Raw genomic sequence first — 5,716 nt, forward strand, 5'->3', positions numbered from 1 at the left:
AGTCCTTCTAAAGAGTGTGAGGTAGTATCTCCTGGTGGTTTTGATTTGCATCCCCTTACTTAATTCAATTTAATTTTTCAGTAATATATTAATAAGTTCAAATTATTATTAAAATAGAAACCCTAAATATTAAGTGTGTTAAGGAACAAAAAAAAAGTGTATTTCTCTGTTTTCTAGTGTGAGTGATCTTTGTCTAGAGAACCCATTCCACATAGTACTTCAGAAAACTAAGGTGACAAGAGCTTTGTAACCTTTAGCATGTGACTTTCAGGGTTGCTCTGGGTATTAACAGTTGTCTAGGGATTAAAAACTTTCTCTTAGGGCCCTCCCTCATGGTGCAATGGACTGAAGCACAGCACTATGAAGCAATCCATAGCCAATGCAATGCAAGTTTGATCCCCAGCCAGCGAGGTGACCCACATAGTGTGGCAGACCTCTCCTGACCCGCCCACTGCTCCTCTCAGCTGTGTACTTCATCAGTCAGCCTGTTCTGCTCCCCTCTCTGTCTCTGGTGAATCCTCTTCCCTCATCCAACCCCCTGCAGCTCTGGCCTGTACCCCAGTTTTTCTATGCATAACCAAATAAATCTTAAAAAAAAAAAAAACTTCCTCTTTAAGAAATTATATGGAAAATCTCACTTCCATTTACAATCCTCTGATGTGTCCTCTGGTGCACTTCATTGCAAGGCTCTCAGAAAATAGCCCCTTGCTAGGCTGTCATATCCCCAGCTTCAATTCTTTTGGTAAGAAAGAAGAGAACAGATGTTGGTGGTGAACCAAAAATCTTTGCCACAAGTATCTTTAAAAAGAAATGCTTAATTGTGGTTTCTGCTCTAGAACATTTTCTTTTAAATAAGATTATATAATGACTTCGCTCTTGAGGAAATCCCTGCATGTTGTAATGAAACATCCCTAGAGAAGACAGTAAAGTGATGAATTTATTTCTGACTTGTTAAACTGTAGATAACTTTCCCCCTTTTGGAAGGACAGATAAAAGACTAATAGATCATAGATGCTTATTAATTATTTACATAAGTAACACTTGCTACTCCTTATTTACATGATCTGAAAACTCTCTGGGTGCAATTCATTGGAAATGAGATCAAAGCCACATACTCCTTTTGATGTCCTATTTATATAATTTATTTCTGCCAGAGGAAAATAATCATAATGTCATGTGCCATCTGAATACATGCAAGTTCTTTCTGACACTGTTGTTTTGAATTTCTTAGCTTTTTCTCACGAAGAATTATGTCCTGTGATGTGACATGTTGTCTATTCTTTCTGCTTCCTTTTATCTATACAGACTTGGTGGTCTATCTATTTAAATTTTCTAGTTTATTTTTAACTTTATTGACATAACTTCCAAGCTTCACGTTGCTCATTTAAAACTCCTGGACCTTGAAACTTTTCTTGAATAAATACACAGTTAGAATATGATGGCAATATTTGTTAATACGTGCAAATTATAATCCTGATGATTATTACTTCTATTGACTGCCTATAGGGTGTCTTGGAATTTTGACAGGGTGAGGTTAAACTTTTAAAAAGCTATTTCAAAATGTTGTTGGATCATTGGGAGTCAATTATTTCTAATTCAAACAGTTACCAGTTAATAACCTATCAAAAGAACTGAAAACAGACAATTTTGTTTTGTCAACAAGACTGTGCTCTTTTCGTACATTTGCATAAAATTGGTTTAGGGTCTGGCCCTGCCATAGAGTCATTATATCATTTGAGTCAAGTGTCTGGTTTCCTGATACATCTTCAGTGGTCAAATGGAAATAGAGCCTTCCAGCCCGCTTCATCTGTGATTAGAAGTTAAAAAAGAAAAAAATCAAGGTATTCTCAAAGGCAAAATAACAAGCATCACCATGATTTCAATCTCTCAGTGAGATTTCAATTTACTGATAGATTTAAAAAGTAGCAAGAATAATAGAAACGTTAACAAGAGAACATACCAATAGTATCCAAAAAAAATCTCATTTCAGCTAAGAATCTGTAAAAGCTTATAATAATAGACATTTTTTTTCTCTCGAAGGCAAAAAGAAAAAAAAAAGAACATCTCACTCTAAGTGAGATATAAGATTCAATATGGAAAATATAATATTTTCTTTAAAAGCTCCAATTTTATTTTTTAAGAAAAGCCTCCAATTTTATTTGACCTTTTTTAAAATTAAACTTCAGGCAAGATTTTAAAATTCTCATTAAATCAAATTAAAAGCTGATTATGAAATGGGTTCTACAGAAGACAATATAAAGATTATATTAGTTAACGGAGTTAGGTACAAACTGGGTTGCTGGAATAGATACATCCCAAATACAAGAGTTTAAATAAAATACAAGTTTATTTCTCACCCATATCACACTCGGAGGTAAGTGGACAGTCCAGACTGGCAAAACATGAATTTACACAACTTTTTTTTTTTAAAGATTTATTTATGCATACAGAACTGGGGTACGAGCCAGAGCTGTAGGAGCGGCGAGAGGCTTCCCCAGAGACAGAGTGGGGAGCAGAACAGATAGATGACCAAGTGCACTGCTGAGGGGAGCAGCGGGCGGGTCAGGAGAGGTCTGCCGCGCCATGTGAGTCGGCTCCTGGTAGGGGATCAACTTGCAATGAAGTGACTGCAGCCAGATTGCAGTGCTGCGTCCTAACCTGTTTTCCTACCAAGGAGGCCCTTACACAATCTTTTGGGACTTCATCTTCCATCTTGTTGCTCTGTCCAAACTTAAGACAGCAATTCTCAACCTTTTCAGTCTCAAAATTAATTTACGTTCCAGTTATGTACATACTCATTTAGAACTCCTGGACCCTGAAACTTTTCATTTAATATGTGCAAATTAGAATCCTGATGGTTAGGACAAGGTGCACAAATGTGCATATAATGACCCAGGAACTCCCACGCACTTCCCCTGTAGGTGTTTTATTTGTATCTGTGTTACTCAAAGTGAAACAGGAAATGTTTAAGTTATTTATGGAATTCTTTACAAATAGCATTATATTCGTTTCTAATTCCTGCTATATCAAATTATCACAAATGTAGGGACTGAAAAGAAACATTTTCTTACACACTGAAGTTCAGAAGGTTAAAATCAAGGCCTTGGCAAGGCAGCATTACTTCTGGAAAATTCAGAGGAAAATCTAGTGCCTTGTCTTTTCCAGTTGCCTGTATTACTTGGGTGACAGTGTCTTCCTCTATCTTTAAACTACTCCAGCCTCCAGATCCTTCATTACATCTCATGTTTCTGCTGCTGTTCATGCCTCTTCCCATCTCCTTCTTCTCAGGAGAATCATGCTTTTATTGTGTCCCCCTATAATCTACAAGATCTTTACCCAGCCTCAGACCCAAAACTTAATCACCTCTGTAAAGAGTCTTTTGCCATAAAATTAATGTATTTACAAGTTCTAGCAATTAGGATGTGCTTATGGGGGGTGGAAGGAGACCTATAAATCAGCCTACCATAAACAATAAAGCTATTAATTTTAACATAAATAAAATAGACTTTTATTTAAAAAAAAAAAAAACTTTATTTTCCAAAAGGCAAAAAGGCAAGCTAAGTTTAGTGAGAAGAGTGACATTGTTTTACATTTTTCAAATTTCTTCAATGCCTTGATAAACAGAAGACAGCTGGATTCGCTATCTGCTTCTTTATTCAATCTGTTGTGCAGTATTTTGGTTGAACACTATGAAGAAAATCCATCTTCACAAGTCACATATCTGAAAAAAAGTAATTTAAAGGACTTCAGATAATTATGGTATGTTTATTTAATTCTATGGTTATTTATACAATAACTTGACAAGTGTTAGTTTTTAAAAGTTGTTTGAATTTGAAATAGTAATGATCGATCTAGTTTGTACTTGGAGTGAGATTTTTCCACATGAATGATTTTGTAATATCATATCGTAGTCATTTAGAAAATATTGATTCACTAAGAATGCATATTTTTTAATTATTACAATATCTTATTATATGAAACTGAAAAAACCTATTAATAATATCACCAATCACATTGGAAAATGTCTTTGAGAACAGAGAAGCTATTAAACTCACAGCAAAAGATACAAGTTTTACGATTCTAATTGGATTTTAACTCTGGCAACACCCACGAACAGTTGCTTTCCTAGAAGCCACAAGCTTAACTCTTTCATTTACAAGAAAGTGTCTGCCAAATACCCAAGTTTGAGTAACCCTGGCTTGTCTGTCAATTGTTTGTTTTTTAAGATTTATTTATTTATACATACAAAAACTGGGGTACAGGCCAAAAGTGTGGGGGTGAGAGGATTCATCAGAGGCAGTGGGGCGCAGAACAGGCAGACGGAGTGAAACACACCAATGAGGGGAGTAGGTCAGAAGAGATCTCCCATGCCATGTGGGTCACCATCCTGGCTGGGGGTCGAATTCATGCTGCTGTAGTTTCAGATAGCTAGATAGTGCACCACCAAGGTGGACCCTGTCAATTGTTTATCCACGTAAACATGGTATGAATAATTCAAAAATATAGTTCAAAAAAACAGTTAAAGTGAATAGTTCAGTTCTCAACTCAAAAGGTTGCTTATCTTCTGGATCTTCATAATTCAGCATACCCAAGTATACATTCTTTGTACTTAGTACTTCTTTCCACATTTTATTAAAGAGTCTTGTATGTACGGTTCCATGGATCATTGTTACTGCTTCATCAAGGATTTTTTTTTTTAAGATTTATTTATTCATACAGAACTGGGGTACAGGCCAGAGATGCGGAGGGTGAGAGGATTCACCAGGAACAGAGTGGGGAGCAGAACAGGCAGATCAACGAAGTACACTGCTGAGGGTAGCAGCGGGCGGGCCAGGAGAGGTCTGCCACGCCATGTGGTCAACTCCGGGGCAGGCGGGGATCGAACTCATGCGGAAGTGGCTTAAGCTTCTTAGTGCAGTGCTTCAACCCGCTGCACCACCAGAGGGCCATCAAGAATATTTTTAATGGAACTGGTATATTTCTCCTGTGAGCACAAGCAGTGAAGAATAGAAAGACTGCCTATCTCCCACCTCACCTCAAGCCAAGGTACTACAAGTTCCCCCATTATTGTTTTTTGAACCATCACTGCAAATGCCAATTCAGTAAAAAAAACAAGTAACATCTTTGTATCATTATCAAAATGTTTCCAACAAAGCAGACCTACTGTGAGAGTGTGGCAAGGACACCTAATGGTCAAACTAAGACCTGCTGAGGGACATCGTCTTGGCCCACCTCTTTGAATCAATACCAAATCTAGGATTCAAGAAGGAAGAAAGAAGATAAATGTAAGCAAGTGATGTCTTTTTATAGATGTGATAGAGTAGTTTTGCATCTTGCTTCTATTCACATTTCATTAGTGAGAATTTGGTCACATGACTAAAGTCTAGCTATTGGGACTGTGGGATGTGTGGCCTTCCGCTGAGCGACCTGGTTTTAGGGACAAGAGGAGAACAAATATTTAGGAAACAAGGAACTTTCTGTTCCATGAACCCCATCAAAGACCATCCTTATAATTCATCCCCTACATATTTATTTCAGCATATGAGTATCTTTAAAAGGCCTACAGGTTTTCATGCAATTCACTCTGGAAGTGTGTTCCACAGAATAAATATCCATTAAAATAGGGAAAATAGGCCCTCCCTGGTGGCGCAGCGGGTTAAAGCACTGCACTGAGAAGCTAAAGCCACTTCCTCATGAGTTCGATTCCCGCCTGCCC

This window comes from Condylura cristata, unplaced genomic scaffold, assembly GCF_000260355.1.
Source record: "Condylura cristata isolate star-nosed mole 26May11 unplaced genomic scaffold, ConCri1.0 scaffold00014, whole genome shotgun sequence".
Lineage (NCBI taxonomy): Eukaryota > Metazoa > Chordata > Mammalia > Eulipotyphla > Talpidae > Condylura > Condylura cristata.